The 18,427-nt window shown below is 41.5% G+C and overlaps 1 protein-coding gene across 17 annotated transcripts in view; it reads left to right on the plus strand.

Moving 5' to 3' along the window:
- Positions 1 to 18,427, plus strand: part of si:ch211-200p22.4 (phosphatidylinositol-binding clathrin assembly protein) — a 59,416-nt gene that overhangs the window by 4,181 nt on the left and 36,808 nt on the right. The window lies entirely within an intron of this gene.

The following is an 18,427-nucleotide window of genomic DNA, read 5'->3' on the forward strand; positions in this document are numbered from 1 at the left end:
TACACCGCCTCGACGTTTTGATACCCGTGTAAATCTCACTAGGATTAGGTAACGTTTGTCAACATATTTTCATAAATCCACTCTAAAATTTTTTTTTATCTTCGCTTATATTTAGACAATATTGATCAGAGTTACCTTGTCCTATGGATATCTACACAGTTATAAAATTGGCATGGTGATGTAAGCCTACACGAAACACAGACCTTATTTTAAGTGAATCTAAAAATATCCTATGGAATAAATGAAGGAACCGCTTTTCAGATTTTGCTAGGTGTCATGGGAATTATGACTCGCACTTTGGTTGTCAATTCTTACCATGCCCATTATTAAAATAGGATTTCCTGCATATAGAAATGACAGTTTTTGTTTTCAACATTCTTCACAGGTAACTTAAACTCTATTTTTATTCAAACAGTTGAGACTATTTGTCTCGTAAGCAGACTCTTCAGTATCATTGTCACTTCAGAGCTGTGTGTATTTATGTATTATATTAAGTTAAAATAAAAGTGTTCATTCAGTATTGTTGCAATTGTCATTATTACAAAAATGTGTTTGTGTATGATATATACACTGCTCAAAAAAATAAAGGGAACACTAAAATAACACATCCTAGATCTGAATGAATGAAATATTCTTATTAAATACTTTTTTCTTTACATAGTTGAATGTGCTGACAACAAAATCACACAAAAATTATCAATGGAAATCAAATTTATCAACCCATGGAGGTCTGGATTTGGAGTCACACTCAAAATTAAAGTGGAAAACACACTACAGGCTGATCCAACTTTGATGTAATGTCCTTAAAACAAGTCAAAATGAGGCTCATTAGTGTGTGTGGCCTCCACGTGCCTGTATGACCTCCCTACAACGCCTGGGCATGCTCCTGATGAGGTGGCGGATGGTCTCCTGAGGGATCTCCTCCCAGACCTGGACTAAAGCATCCGCCAACTCCTGGACAGTCTGTGGTGCAACGTGGCGTTGGTGGATGGAGCGAGACATGATGTCCCAGATGTGCTCAGATGTGGATTCAGGTCTGGGGAACGGGCGGGCCAGTCCATAGCATCAATGCCTTCCTCTTGCAGGAACTGCTGACACACTCCAGCCACATGATGTCTAGCATTGTCTTGCATTAGGAGGAACCCAGGGCCAACCGCACCAGCATATGGTCTCACAAGGGGTCTGAGGATCTCATCTCGGTACCTAATGGCAGTCAGGCTACCTCTGGCGAGCACATGGAGGGCTGTGCGGCCCTCCAAAGAAATGCCACCCCACACCATGACTGACCCACCGCCAAACCGGTCATGCTGGAGGATGTTGCAGGCAGCAGAACGTTCTCCACGGCGTCTCCAGACTCTGTCACGTCTGTCCCATGTGCTCAGTGTGAACTTGCTTTCATCTGTGAAGAGCACAGGGCGCCAGTGGCGAATTTGCCAATCTTGGTGTTCTCTGGCAAATGCCAAACGTCCTGCACGGTGTTGGGCTGTAAGCACAACCCCCACCTGTGGACGTCGGGCCCTCATACCACCCTCATGGAGTCTGTTTCTGATCGTTTGAGCAGACACATGCACATTTGTGGCCTGCTGGAGGTCATTTTGCAGGGCTCTGGCAGTGCTCCTCCTGCTCCTCCTTGCACAAAGGCGGAGGTAGCGGTCCTGCTGCTGGGTTGTTGCCCTCCTACGGCCTCCTCCACGTCTCCTGATGTACTGGCCTGTCTCCTGGTAGCGCCTCCATGCTCTGGACACTACGCTGGCAGACACAGCAAACCTTCTTGCCACAGCTCGCATTGATGTGCCATCCTGGATGAGCTGCACTACCTGAGCCACTTGTGTGGGTTGTAGACTCCGTCTCATGCTACCACTAGAGTGAAAGCACCGCCAGCATTCAACAGTGACCAAAACATCAGCCAGGAAGCATAGGAACTGAGAAGTGGTCTGTGGTCACCACCTGCAGAACCACTCCTTTATTGGGGGTGTCTTGCTAATTGCCTATAATTTCCACCTGTTGTCTATTCCATTTGCACAACAGCATGTGAAATTTACTGTCAATCAGTGTTGCTTCCTAAGTGGACAGTTTGATTTCACAGAAGTGTGATTGACTTGGAGTTACATTGTGTTGTTTAAGTGTACCCTTTATTTTTTTGAGCAGTGCATATATATAAAAATAATAAATCGGCCGATTTTAATCGGTATCGGCTTTTTGTGTCCTCCAATAATTGGTATCGGCATTGACAAATCATAATCGGTCGACCTCTAGTACGGAATCATAAATGGCTCGATTAATCTTTTTCTTGATACTGTGTCTTGTTTTGCAGTATTTTGACTGATTTCATGTCCAATGCTAAAATGGGCAAAAATTTGCTAGCTAGCTAAACATTAAATGTAATGATGTATTTGAGAGAGAAGTGCTCATTGTGCAAATGTTTTTATGTTTTCAACAAACATTGGAGATGAAATAATGTTTACATGTTGTCAACAATCTAATGTTTTACTGTGAAAACACAACATATATTTATGTTAGATCACCAAGTCCAAAAAACACACAGCCATTTTCCCAGCCAAAGATAGTAGTTACAAAAAGCAGAAATACAGATAAAATTAATCACTAACCTTTGATGATCTTCATCAGATGACACTCATAGGACATCATGTTACACAATACATGTATGTTTAGTTGATAATGTGCATATTTATATCCCAAATTCTCAGTTTACATTGGCGCCATGTTCTGAAATGCCTCCAAAATATCTGGAGAAATTGCAGAGAGCCACATCAAATAATGGGAAATACTCATCATAAACTTTGATGAAAGATACATGTTTTACTTAGAATTAAAGATACACTTGTCCTTAATTCAACCGCTGTGTCAGATTTCAAAAACACTTTACGGAAAAAGCACACCAGGCAATAATCTGAAATGGCGCTCAGAAATACACAACATTTCTCCGCCATGTTGGAGCCAACAGAAATATGAAATTTACATCATAAATATTCTCTTACCTTTGATCTTCATCAGAATGCACTCCCAGGAATCCTAGTTCCACAATAAATTGTTGTTTTGTTCGATAATATCAAATATTAATATCCAAGTAGCTACTTTTGCTAGCACGTTTAGTTCACATGTCCAAACGCTGGCGCCGGTCCAGGCGAACTCGGACGAAAACTTCAGAAAGTTATATTCCAGGTCAAATAAATTGGTCAAACTAAGTAGAGAATCAATCTTCAGGATGTTGTTATCATATTTATCCAATAACGTTCCAACCAGAGCATTCTGTTTTGTCTACAGAAGTAATGGAACGCATGGCAATATCATGAGGAATGCGCGTGACCAGGAACTGGCATTCTGCCAGACCACTGACTCATAGCTGCCATCCGGCCCCACATCACACTAGAGGCTTGATTCAACGTTCTACAGACTGTTGACATCTAGTGGAAGGCGTAGGAAGTTCAAACAGATCCATATCTTACTGGGATGTGAATAGGTGATGAGTTGAAAATCAACCAGCCTCAGAATTTCAACTTCCTGTTTGGAAGTTTGCCTGCCATCTGAGTTCTGTTATACTCACAGACATTCAAACAGTTTTAGAAACTTCAGAGTTTTCTATCCAATAGTAATAATACTATGCATATATTAGCATCTGGGACAGAGTAGGAGGCAGTTCACTATGGGCACGCTATTCATCCAAAGTGAAAATGCTGCCCCCTATCCCTAAAAAGTTAAAACAAAAGAAATGCTCAACTTGAGGGGCCAGTGGATGTGGAAGGTTCCAAGCATGTTCTATGTTGTATAGAGCCCTCTACAATTAAAATATGTTTTCATGCCAAAGACAAGAAAATACACATGCACTAATTTAACCTATAGACCAATAAGCCTGACCGGTCCAATTTATTTTCGGCAGCTAACAGTTAACCGTTAACTGTTAGTTATCTCTATTATGAAAACATCTTCCAAATGCGTTCTGTAGGTGAAAAGCTAGTGTAGCACTGAGTAAGTAGCTGATATACGCCACCTTTTTTATAGAGTTAAGGTCCTCTGATAATTACCCAAAACTATATCAACAACCTATAATAGTTTTTTTACCAAGCAGAGAATGAAGTTGCAAATAGAAACTTGTTTTTTGCAGCAGCATAGTTTCAGTTACATGGTCACACAGCCTAATAATAAACATCGAATTGCACCACACATATAATATAACACCATCTTCGGCGCTGTCGGTCGTACAGTCATTCTTGCACAATTATTTGCTTGGTATTACAAGAACATACAAAGTGCATTGTTGAGGGATGCGTGCCGCAGGGAGGAGAGTGGATCCTGGCTGAAAGGCACATACTTAAGATTAGGCAAGCAGGCTGCCACTGGAATTTTGACTAAAGATTTCATTCACTGCTCTCGTCCCTAGACTGGAACTGGGAAACACAGGCATTTGATAAGGCAAACCCCACCCCCTAATTACTGGCCAAAATCACAGTTAAAGGCTCTGCAGTGGCCGTACAGCATTTACTGCGACGCAGCCGCCGCAGAAATCAAAGCATTCATACTTGTTTCGCAGTGCAGTTGTCAAGGTAGTGAGTTTTTGTTGATACAGGACCTCCCACCCCCACCTACTGTCAACCAAGCATGTAAATGCGGAGCTATACGGAGCCCTCCGCATTGTTCTAAAATTTGGGAAGCACACGGCGATGTACAGAGCTCGATTTTAACCTCCGGTGACTCTGCAATTGCGTCAAACCCTCCGTACGGAGCCTCCGGAAAGCATCCCCGGAGCAAGCATAAATTGGCTTTTAGGGATTTCATGAGCATGTTGTTTAGACTGATGGCAGACACCACAAATAAACTGAGTAGGGTCTAAGCTACAACATGCAAACGTTTTTTAAAGTGTTTTTAGATATAAAGGTTAAAGAATTTTTATTAAATGTTTTTCCAGAAATGATAGAGTTGTCAAACTATTTTAAGCTTCTAAACAATGTAAATTTATATTTTCCAGTGATGACTACATGGATGTCTCGTGGTGGGGTATGCAAAATGGATCAACTTTGAGCACCTTTCTATTTAATGATTTGGCATTAGAGTCCAAAAAGTCACTGAGTACTTCTACAATGGGCAAATACTTTTATATATATATGTAGTGTATGTGGACACCCCTTCAGATTAGTGGATTCATCCATACCTGTTGCTGACAGGTGTATAAAATCAAGCCCACAGCCATGCATAGATAAACATTGGCAGTGGAATGGCCTTACTGAAGAGCTCCGTGACTTTCAACGTGGCACCGTCATATGTTGCCACCTTTCTAGCAATTCATTGTGTCAAATTTCTGCCCCGCTATAGCTGCCCCTGTCAACATTTAAATGCTTTTATTATGGAGTGGTAACGTCTAGGCGCAACAACGGCTCAGCTGCGAAGTTGTAGGCCACACTAGCTCACTGAACAGGACCGCAGAGTGCTAAAGCGCCTAAAAATTGTCTGTCCTCAGTTGTAACACTCACTACCGAGTTCCAAACGGCCTCTGGAAGCAACGTGGAAACACGTTCTCTGAAAAATGTCGCCGACAGATATGGCAGCCGTGCTTCTAGCTCCTAGGCAACTTTGCAGTATTTCTGATTGAACTGATTCGAGGCTCATCCAAAACACCGCCTGCGGAGAAGAGGTATTCGAAGTGGACTTCTAATCTGACTCAGGAGGCGCTCACACTACCAACCGCTTCCAATTAATATGAGTATATTACTCGCTAATGTTCAGTCATCAGGGATTGTAACATACTCTGTCTCACGGAAACACGGCGCTCTCGGGATATACTGTCTGACTCTGTACAGCCAGTTGGGCTCTCAGTTCATTGCGCAGAGAGGACTAAATATCTCTCTGGGAAGAAGGGCTGGGGTCTATGTTTCATTAACGGTGTGGTGTGATTGTGATAACATACAGGAACTCAAGTCCTTTTGGTCACCCGACCTAGAATACCTCACCTTCACATGCTGATCGCATTACCTCCCTTGAGAATTGTCTTCGGTCATCATCACATCCGTATATATTGCCCCTCAAGCCGATACCACGACGGCTCTCAAAGAACTTCACTGAACTTTATGTAAAGTGGAAACCACATATCCTGAGTGTGCATTTATTGTCGCTGGGGATTTTAACAAAGCAAATTTGAGGAAAATGCTACCGAAGTTCTACCAACACGTTGACTGTAGTACTCGTGCTGGGAAAACACTCGACCACTGCTATTCTCTCTTCCGGAAGGCCTACAACAAGGCCCTCCCCCTTCGGCAAATCAGACTACGATTCCATTTTGCTCCTCCCTTCCTATAGGCAGAAACTCAAACAGGAAGTAATCGTTCTAAGGTCTATTCAACGCTGGTCTGACCAATCGGAATCCATGCGTCAAGATAGTTTTGATCACGTGGACTGGGATATGTTCTGGGTATCCTCTATGAATAACATTTCCGAATATACTGATACGGTGACTTGAGTTTATCAGGAAGGGTATAGGAGATGTTGTTCCCAGTGTGACTATTAACACCTACCCTAAACAAAAAACGTGGATAGATGGCAGTATTCGCGCAAAACTGAATCCGCAAACCACTGCATTTAACCATGACGAGGTGACTGGGAATATGGCAGAATACAAACAGTGTAGTTATTCCCTCCGCAAGGCAATAAAATGGGCATAACGTCAGTCTCGAGACAAAGTGGAGTCTCAATTCAATGGTCATATATTTCTGATTTGCACATCAGCTAGCCGTTAATGTAGGTAGACTTGGATGACATGTGCCAGAGATGCCACACCCATCTAGCTTTGACTCGCCTCCCCCTTATCTGGCTTCCAAACGCAAAAGCACCATGGAAGCTGTCGTAATCTCATTTTAACAAATTATTTCCTGGTTCGATAAAAGGCTGTTTTTAACGCTTATTTGCTCTAATTTGTCAAAGTGGATAAGTAGGGCAACTAACATCTTACTGTGGACTCGTGGATACAATATGTGGAACGTTCCTTTAACAACCAACTTATTTGCTCCTTGCTAAAACAAGCAAGGTGAACGATTCTTCCGTTGCCTATTCAACACTCCCCTCCCTGCAGCGGCAGCACACATTAGAAATAGAATGAATAGAACGTGATTGGCACCTCTAACCCTGGCACTTTGGTAAACTTATGGGTACAATCAATCTCAATGGCTGCCTGTTGTTGTGATACAGTAATTTCCATGGTAATGTAGAAGGTTCATTCAAGTTATGTTAAAGGTCCAATGCAGCTGTTTGTCTCAATATCAAATAATTTCCGGGTAACAATTTAAGGGTGAGTTTGTAAATTCACTCTGGCCATCTACTTCGATTTCAGGGCACTCTACTCCGATTTCAGGGCACTCTAGTCTGAGTGAGCACAGAATAGCTGATGAATTTACAAACGCTCGGTAAACGTTGGCAAAAAATTATTGTTGCCAGCATCACAGTTAGTCACCAACGCTCTGGATAACATAAACAGCCTAACCAGCTCTACTAGAGTGTGTAAAATGGTCAGTGAGGTGATCTCTCATTTGTTTGGAACTAGCTAGCCAACATTAGCCAGTTAGCTTGGGTGCTTGACTGTCGTTGTGAGGTCAGAATGATCCGATCGACACTACTCCTCGGCCAGAGCGTCCAGTGTGCGCTTTGAACGCTCTGAATTTACGAACTGACAATCTGGCAACAATCGGATTTTACAAAGGCCCAGAGGACACTCTGGCACTCCAGATTGAATTGACGAACACACCCTAAATACCATACTATGATTTGTTTTAAATTAAAATGGGCAAATATAGACATATAGCTTCTTAGCCAAGGGCAATTTGTCAAGCAATAATTTTTTCTAATGGAATGGTTATTACACTGACCGTGGTCATTTGGCTGGCCAATAAGTCACCCAAAATTCCTTGACTGTCATAGCCCTGCCAAGAGAGGATGCTGTGTAGTAGGCCTTGATTGTTTATTGTCATGGTTATAACTTGAACTGGTATGATTTGTTAGTGTCTCGTGACAGATTTATGTAGGTTTATTCGAATTAAAGAGGGTTCTAACAGGGACACCTTGGTGCGATTTCTATTTATATATGTACATAAACTTCTCAATTTACATTAGCAACGGTCTTTCATGTGCTGAGAGTTTGGGTATTTGGCAACGGAGTTTCTTGCACTGCAGTTTAAAATGTATCATACATATCCCAGTAACGTTAGCCAGTAGCTAAGCATGCGTACAACAATCCGATTGAACTATGCAAGCAACTTTTCATTTGAACTATATTACATTCTTGAATAATGCAACCAAAACCACATTACGCGCTTGAATAATGCAGCAATTCACAAGCATGTGCGTTTTCTCTTCAGTATACTAAAGCCCATTTACTACTAGCTACCCCTCATACGAATATTAAAGTTCAGTAGGTCTACCTTACAACATTGGAACAAACCAAGCTTCATTTTGATCAATATCATGCAAATCATTACATGTGTTAAAAGATAATTGCGACTGAAAACATGGGTAATTCACTGCGAGTTGACATCAGCCAGCCAGCCATAGTGCACAGCTGACTGTTATATTTTTTTATAAAGATACGATCGTTTCAGAATGTAATAGGCTGTAAACATTAAAGCAAGTCTAAAATATAAGGAAAATGTCTACATTTCAGCTGTTTCAAAAACATTGCTCTGCTAGTTTTACTGTAGGAGTGTTGGGCTCAATGAGACAGTTCTGTTTACACTGCCCTGCTCGGAGGGGGGTGACTTGAGGAAGGCTTGCCCGTGACCTCCGGAGGTAGCGAGTTTACATTACAGTAATGTCTCTGGAGAATCGAGAACTCTCGAATCTCGTCAATGTAAAAAGAGCCTGAGAGTGCAGGCCTAGGTCATAGGCTGCCCTATAGCAAAACATGACCAGATAACTGTGCATTCCCTTTGAAAAGAAGGGTTGGCAAAATGCTTGATTTTGTTGCTACAATTCTGATATTTTGCATGACAGTATGCAATGATTTTGTCCAATTGATTGTGACAATGCACTGACGAGGGAAGAAGTTTGTTGACATGTGGCTTGATTGAACCATATTATGTGGTGATTGGTTGAAATTGCGAGCCTTCTTTTTGTGCTGTGGCAATAATATTGTTTATGATTTGACTCTTATGCAGAAATAGTGCAGTGATTAGTCAAATTTGCAAGCCCTCGCATAGCCTAATTCTATATCTCATTGCATGTGACTTATGACTACTTGCTATGCTGCCAGAATAGTTCTTCTCAACCATGACAAATGACACCCTATTCCTTATATGGACCCTGGTCAAAAGTAGTGGACTATAAAGGTAATAGGAGGCCATTTTGGATGCAGCTACAGGCTAGCTTGAGTCCACTACTAATGCAGCTTATCGTTGACCAAGGAACGGGCTGCGTAGAAGTGTGTGTGTGTCTCTCCAATGAGGTCTTTTGTGTCTTTAGCACCTTCTCGGAAATGAAGTAGGGGGGCACCTCGAGTGTCCCTTTCTCCATTGATAATGTGTGTGTTGCTATTGCGACACTTTGTTAAAGGACAGAAATGTAACATTGGTTCATTTGGCTGACGCTTTAAAACGCATTTCACTGCATCTATCCAGTGTATGTGAAAATGTATTTTTATTTTACATTCGTTTTATGTATTTGATATGTGAACTATTGTGATAGTTATTTTTTTTGCAATGGGGACTCACTGTCTGCAGAATCACTGTCCTAACCTTAACCTGTATGTGAGCCAGAACAAGGTTAATTTTGGAGCCAGCTAGGTTTTAGCAAGCAGCCAAGTGCTGGGCCCTAAAGACAGTGGAAAAACACTTTCAAACACAGGTCGGAAAAGGATACTGCTCTGTAGTAGTCCAAGTGTGTATAACGTGTGTGTATGTGTTTCTTTGTAGTGGACTCCTGCCTAACTGTCTAGGAGCTGTGTGGAACATTTCAGTGCTCCTGTCCTCTACACGTGTTCACGTTAGGGTATTTTTAGCCTGGCTCACAGGGTCCTTTGGCCGTGTCTGTGTCTGTCGGCTTGTTGTGTTCCTTTTAGACTACATTCCTCCCCCTCCCCTGGCTCTCTCTCACTGTCCTCTACAGTCGTATAGAGTGGAAGGAGTAAGGTTGGGTGATTTTTGTAAAAAAAAAATTATATCAAATTTGATTATTAAAAATTCCAAATGCCTATACTGCAAAAAAGTGTTTTTCGTTTGTGCGTTCATGTCCGCTTGTTCTCATGTTGTATTTTTGCTCTCGTCTCTTTCGTTTCTCTGTGCTGTGTGCACCTTCCCATTTACACCAGAGATCTGTATATTATGTCTTCGCCCTAACAATGGGAGTTGTTTACCCAAAGGTGGGAAGGCAGGCGACAAGCTTAGATCCAAAATAAGCCCATAGAAATGCATTGGCTTTATTTTGGACAGATGTTAGCTAGAGTGCTTCGCCTCTTCCTCTATGGTTTACACACACACCAAGACCTTTTCCACAGATATAATAATGAGACTGATATTTCACCTGATGCATAAATGTGAAACATCCGTTTGGCGTTTCCTCTCACTACCATATTTGGAGGAAGCCCAGTGGCCGGCAGTGGGAGAAGATGGAGCGAGATGGATTTCGGCCGACACTCTGCACATTTTCTCATCAATGAAACATTTGAACTCCATACAGTTTTCTGTTTCCGAAACTAGAGTCTGTAACAGAGTGCACAAAGTTTGGTGGAATTGACATAATTATTTATAGAGATGACTTTGTTTAGGACGAGTTCACAAGGTAGTGGGCGTTTTCCTAATGAACAACGTTATGCACAAATGGTCCTCGTCTCTTCTTGGCGGTAGCTAGCTAGCTTGTCCCAAGGAGATCTATTGGGTTAGTTAAAAAAATATATATTTCCCTTCCCCCTGTCTCTCACACCAACAAAGTTGAGAGGTCACATATTCCTCTCTGACGAGCGGTTTCAACTCGCTATTTGCATTTGAAGTTTGGTCAAACTGAATTGGTCATATGGGCACACACACATTGAGACATTATTTTACTGTAATAGGGAAGTTTTTTTAACGATACCCTTTTTATGTCTCGACTAACTCAAATTGCGCGCAGAGCAGACACTCCTAAAACGAGAGTATCCAAATGAATGCTCCGTTTGTTGCGTGCGGTATTTGGATGCCACGTACTGCTAGCAGCATTTTAGCCAAAGACTGTTATAATAGCTGTTTAATCTGTGTTTGATAAATGTGCAATAAGCCTAAAACATTATTATATAATGAATTGGCAACACATTTTCATTCTGAGAAATAAGGTAGGCCACTATTTCAACATCTGAAGAAAGTGGACAGACTAACTTGCTTTTCAAACAGTTGAAGACAGACAGAAGTTATGGGTAGGTAAGAACACATCCGCCACACTGATCCTCAACACGGGGGCCCCTTAGGGGTGCGTGCTCAGTCCTCTCCTGTACTCCCTGTTCACTCATGTCTGCACGGCCAGGCACAACTCCAACACCATCATTAAGTTTGCAGATGACACAACAGTGGTAGGCCTGATCACCGACAACGATGAGACCTGGGGAGGTCGTCAGAGACCTGACTGTGTGGTGCAAGGACAACAACCTCTCCCTCAACGTGATCAAGACAAAGAGGATGATTGTGCTCTACAGGAAAAGGAGGACCGAGCACGCTCCCATTCTCTTCGATGGGACTGTAGTGGAGCAGGTTGAGAGCTTCAAGTTCCTTGGTGTCCGCATCACCAACAAAATAACATGGTCCAAGCACACCAAGATAGTCGTGAAGAGGGCACGGCAAAACAATTCCCTTCTCAGGAGACTGAAAACATTTGGCATGGGTCCTCAGATCCTCAAAAGGTTCTACAGCTGCACCATTGAGAGCATCTACAGAGGGTAGTGTGTACGGCCCAGTACATCACTGGGGCCAAGCTTCCTGCCACCCAGGACCTCTATACCAGGCGGTGTCAGAAGGCCCTAAAAATTGTCAAACTCCAGCCACCCTAGTCATTTGACTTCTCTCTGCTACCACATGGCAAGCAGTACTGGAGTGCCAAGTCTAGGTCCAAGAGGCTCCTTAACAGCTTCTTACCCTCAAGCCATAAGACTCCTGAACGTCTAATCAAATGGCTACTCAGACTATTTGTATTACCCCTTGTCTTTTTTATACTGCTTCTACTCTCTCTTATCTATGCATAGTCACTTTAATAACTCTACCTACATGGACATATTACCTCTACTAACTGGTGCCCCCGCACATTGACTCTGTACCGTTACCCCCTGTATATAGCCTCGGTATTGTTATTTTACTGCTGCTCTTTAATTAATTAATTTTGGAGGGTATTTTTATTAACTGCATTGTTGGATAGGGGCTTGTAAGGAAGCATTTCACTAAGGTCACACGCGCCGAATACAACAGGTAGACAAGAAGGTTGTGAGAAGGTTGTGTTCATAACAATTAAACTGTTCAAACTTATTAGCTAAAAAATAGATTCAAGTTAGCTTAACTTAAAATGTAAAGCTTCGCTGGCTAATCACCAGCACGTGGGCTTGAGATATTGTTGATGAGACCTGTGTTAATTTCTTGCGGCTCATTGGGACGCTAGCGTCCCATCTCGACAACTTCCGGTGAAATTGCAGAGCGCGAAATTCAAATGACAGAAATAGTAATATTCAACATTCATGAACATACAAGTGCCATACATCTGGTAACTTCACTAGGGTAGGGGGCAGCATTCGGAATTTCGGATGAAAAGCGTGCCCAAATTAAACTGCCTGCTACTTAGGCCTAGAAGCTAGGATATGCATATAATTGGTAGATTTGGATAGAAAACTATAAAGTTTCTAAAACTGTTAAAATAATGTCTGTGAGTATAACAGAACGGATATGGCAGGCAAAAACCTGCGAAATCCAACCAGGAAGTACTATTTGAAAGGCTGTTTTTCCATTGAAAGCCTATCCACCATACAAAGACTTAGGACCCAGTTCACGATATCTATGGCTTCCTCTACATGTGGCCATTCTTTAGTCATTGTAATAAACCACAAAGTACGCGCATTCACCAGAATGCGTAACAAACAAAATGAGAGCCACTTAAAACTACAAATTCTAGCTCATTTTTCCAAAAACAATCCTGAAACTCTTTCTAAAGACTGACATCTAGTGGAAGCCCTATGAACTGCAATCTGGGAGGTTTTCCCTTCATATAAAAAATGACAGCCATAGGAATCAATGTTGGGCTGAATTTCTTTTTTTTTCTGGATGGTTTGTCCTCGGGTTTTCGCCTGCCATATCAGCTCTGTTATACTCAGACATTATTTTAACAGTTTTAGAAACTTTATAGTTTTCTATCCAAATCTACCAATTATATGCATATCCTAGCTTCTAGGCCTGAGTAACAGGCAGTTTACTTTGGGCACGCTTGTCATCCAGACGTCAAAATACTGCCCCCTAGCCCAAAGAGGTTAAACCTATGGGTTTAACCTTCTGAATTAATGATTTATATTGAAGATGGAAGCAGCCTCTTAATGAGTTCCAAGAGCCGATCTGTTACCCAACTATTATTATTTTTAATCCTGCATTATAATTATATGAAAGACCCTTAGTCTATTTTTTTTTTTTTACAGTAGTGATGGACAGCTGGAGACAGTTTGTTTTTCACAAGCGTAACAGCCTGTGAATTTGGCAATTAACGTTTCCAGGATGGGCTATTAGCAGTACAATTAGACTCTTCAACCTTTTTAGAAAAGGGTAGTCTAATAGCTGGCTCCTGTTGGTGTGAGGGGGAAAAAATCCCCCAGACGTTGTCAACTTCAAACCTCATACAACTGCAAAATGTCAGCTCAAACATATACTGAACAGAATTAGTTTTCGTTTAATAAAATATTGATAAAAATATTATTTCAAAATGCCGATGTTTGTTTATTTCAACTATCAGCAGGACAATAGGGATTAAATAACACTAAATGACAGAGCATGGGGACTGGTCTTGATAAATGGGGACTGGTTTGAGTTTTATTTGGGAATGTTAGGATATTTATTATTATTTTACTCTGCACTTGCAGTCACTTAGTAGCTTAAGCATACATCACTCTCGACCAATCCCTTGTACAGCGCCATATTTTCCTTTCTGAAACCCTTAATTAAATCGCTTTAACCCTGATTGGACCAATGCATCATCTGATTAATTTTACAGAGCCAGGTGGTATTGGCTGAGAGTCGGGCGGAGTTTGACGCTTTGAAGAGGGCGAGGAACGAGATGGAGTCACAATCCATGCCAAGCACACCTGTGAGCTCTGGAACTCCACCTCCTATTTGTGGACTCTGCAAACAATGTGTCCTTGATGGGCAAGAAGCCATCCACCCTTGATGGGCTATCAGCAGGAAAAGGGACTCTAGCAGAGTTTAGGTACTTTAAATGTACACTATGCGTAGCCCACCAAATGTGCTTTTTCTAACCACATCTGGATGGATCCATAACGAATTACCATGGGAATATCACTGAATGACAGAGCATGGGGACTCATCTTTATAAATCAATCAGATTATGTGGAAATGTAAGGATTATTTTGCTCTTCGCTTAGTAGCCTAGGCCTACTCCCAACCGGTCACGTTGTACAGCGCCATATTTTCCTAACTGAAACCCTTAATTTAATCTCTTTAGCCATGATTGTAAAATTAATCAAGGCTCCCTTTTTGTTATTAAGTCTTAGAACGACAATGCTTGACTTTATTTAGAGACATGGATGACTTGTGATGACATGCACAAATTGAAGAGTGATTGATTGATGTACTGAATATTTAAGTAGGACTTTATGCCAATAAGTAATTTACTTTGAAACCGCCACAGTAACAAATGCATTTTCATTTTCTTGGAATAGAAACACAAGGTCCTGTGCCATATTTTCTGAACGGAAACCCTTAGGCCTGAAGTACATCGGCTACAGTAATACAGCTGTGTACATTCTTGGAATAGAAAAACCATAATATTCATCAAATTAAGTTACGTTTCCAAAAATCAATCCCATATAGTCTGTTCTATTCCAGGCGCCCTTTGACTCTTAGGCCTACAGTGCCATGTCATTTCTAGCTTAGCTTCTCAACGATGCCCTTTGGTGGGCAAACTAGCTCTAACTACCATTAATGGCAACAATGGCTGACACTTAAATAACGTGCCATAGAATTGAGGCAGCCCGCAAGCTGTGCTGCAGTACAACGCAACTTTTAAAGGAAGAACCACTGTAGATCAGCACTCCTACTCCCCTGGACTGAAGTGGTATTTCTTGGTTTGGCCTAAAGTCTTCAGCAATTGTAACCTGCTGCAGAGATTCAATAGGAGAAATGTAGTTTATTCACATCATAGGCGTAATTCGATTTGAATACATGATTCAGTTGGATTGTTAGGAAGGCATACAGAACAGCAGTGGCTCCAGTTTAGAATGGATTTTGCTTCTTTCTCAGCAGCTCCATGCTCTGGTTTCTTTTTTCGCTCGCTCGCTCACACACACAACCCTCCCCTCCCTTGATGTATCAGAACTGAAAATAGATTAGCTTCAATAAGCAATTGATCATTTCACCAGCGCCTGTGGTAGCAGAATTATTGTTTTGGTATTATGGAATGTTCTTCCATGTTTCATCCTTCTACACAGACAGAAATTCCATTGTGTTGTGGAGGAATCTAGAATCTCTTCCACGCAGATGTGGTTTTTAACTCGATCACGATCATGCCTGGGTCGTCATGAGAACGGAAACGCTGGGTAATCTAAAACAGCGAAAGACGGAGACACAAAAGGAGATAAAAAGGGAGAGGATTATCTTTATAGACTCAAGCTATTTCTAAACCATCTGTCTTTCCCTCTATCTCTCTCGTAGAGGGATTTGTGTATTCAAGCAGGGGAGTCCTCTTTTCGGTGTGTTTGAGGTAGGCAGGCAGATAGGCAGCAGGAGATTAAGATATGCAAGGTGCTTCTCTTTTAAAAAAATATAATCTTCCCACTAGATAGCTTAGATAGATGACCGGATGTAGTCTGCCTTCCACCTGGTACCCTCCTTTCTCCCACCTGCCCCGCTGTCTGTCTTTACTTCTTCAGCTGTCTGACCCAGTGTACCTTCAAGAAATATGTGTAGCAGTGGGGGGTGGGAAGGAGGGTTACAGGTGGAATGCTGTTGTATGCTATTAGCAAAAAGCATTGTCACCTGTAGCCCAACTGATGCACCATAGTGGCAATAAATAAATGTGCTTAACCTGTTTGTGCTGCAGCCCGACGTCGGTATACTTATGACAACATCCAGCTCAAGTGCAGGGCGCGAAATTCAAAAGATCTTTTTTTTTTAATATTTAACTTTCACACATTAACAAGTCCAATACAGCATATGAAAGGTACACATCTTGTGAATCCAGCCAACATGTCTGATTTTTAAAATGTTTTACAGGGAAGACAAAATATGTAAATCTATTAGCTAACCACGTTAGCAAAAGACACCACTTTTTTACTCCACCACTTTTTTACTCCATTAGTAGCTATCACAAATTCGACCAAATAAAGATATAAATAGCCACTAACCAAGAAACAACTTCATCAGATGACAGTCTGATAACATATTTATTGTATAGCATATGTTTTGTTAGAAAAATGTGCATATTTCAGGTATAAATCATAGTTTACATTTCAGCTACAATCAGAAATTGCACCGAAAGCAGCCATAATATTTACAGACACCAACGTCAAATACCTAATTACACATCATAAAACATTTCTGAAAAATACATAGTGTACAGCAATTGAAAGACAGGCATCTTGTGATTCCAGACAATATTTCAGATTTATTAAATGTTTTACAGCGAAAACAAAATGTAGCGTTATATTAGCGTAGCCACAATAGCCAGAAACACTTGGGCGCCGACGACCAGTTCACATGCACGACAGATATTAGAAATAGCATCATAAAATGTTTCTTACTTTTGGTGATCTTCCGTCAGAATGTTGGACAATGTGTCCTTTGTCCAGAACAGTCGTTGTTTTGATCTGGAACGGCAAATTTCCCTCTTCATTTAGCATGGGCACTTGCCAAGTGGCACGGATCTCTCCAACGTCAACAAAGTCAGAGAACGGAACACGGCAAAACTCCCGAAAAAATTTCAATAATCTGATTAAACTATATTGAAAAAACATACTTTACGATGAAATGGTCACATGTATCAAATAAAATCAGAGCCGGAGATAGTAGTCATCCATAACGGCAGCTAAACAGAAGGCAATCCCACTGTCCACCTGGCGCTGCCAAGAGTACCGGAAATGAGGGACACGTCATACAAAGAGCTTGTATTCAAATTCAGATCAAGATAAACACAAAATTTCTTCTCTCACAGCCTCTTGACATCCAGAGGAAGGTCTATGAAGTGAACGTAGACTCTTACGTATCATTCCCATGTATAGGCAGGAAGTTGAACAGAGCATCGATTTCAGACATTCCACTTCCTGGTCAGGAAATGTGCTGCAGAATCAGTTCTGTTTCACTCAGAGAAATAATTCAAACGGTTTTAGAAACTGGAGAGTGTTTTCTATCCAATAGTAATAATAATATGCATATTGTACGAGCAAGAATTGAGTACGAGGCCGTTTGAAATGGGCATCTTTTATCTGGCTACTCAATACTGCCCCTTGCAGCCCAAACAGGTTAAGCATGGGGTTGCCTATATGTTTTTACCCTATTGGGCTAATCATTAGCCAGATCTCAAATGTGATCTTTTAGAATTCATCAATCTGTCTCTAACTATTTATGTCTGAAAACTTGCATAATCATTGAATATAATTGTAGGCCTACCTGTTAGGGTGAATTTCGGGTAACCCACCACCCAGGGTAACACCCCCTGCCTGTACCTTTCACAGAAACCACTTTATGTCCCCCTCAACACTTTCCCTGGTTGCCACTATTGTTTTATTTCGTTTTCTTTGCAGAGCTAAAGTAAATGTGGACTTTTCTAGCATCTTCAAAGTGCGCCATGTTTTCATGGTAATTTTTTGGCGTGGGGGCAATGATTTTGAATTAGCGCAGCGCCACAGCAAAATGACTGCAGCGGAAACACTGGTCTGACCAAAGGTCAGGCTAGCCACCAGGTCCTAAAATGAGCACCCGCTACCTGCCAAATGCAGGTAGATTTGGGCTTTGGCAGGTAGGAATGTCTAATTCACCAGCCACATTGGCGGGTGGTCACACTCTCTGGGCTCTACAGTGCAAGTATTTCATAAAAATAGTCAAGTATGGGCAAGTTGCAAGTTGCAAGTGCAAGTTGTGATTTATAGCCAAATAAATGCTGCATTAGCTGTTTTAAAAAGTGTTTCTGACATTTTCTTTCATATTTGGTATTGCACAAAAATCTGAATTGTAACGTTATAGCTATCCCATCTTGCGCAGCAACACTGCCTGTC

Source organism: Salvelinus fontinalis, chromosome 11, assembly GCF_029448725.1.
Source record: "Salvelinus fontinalis isolate EN_2023a chromosome 11, ASM2944872v1, whole genome shotgun sequence".
Lineage (NCBI taxonomy): Eukaryota > Metazoa > Chordata > Actinopteri > Salmoniformes > Salmonidae > Salvelinus > Salvelinus fontinalis.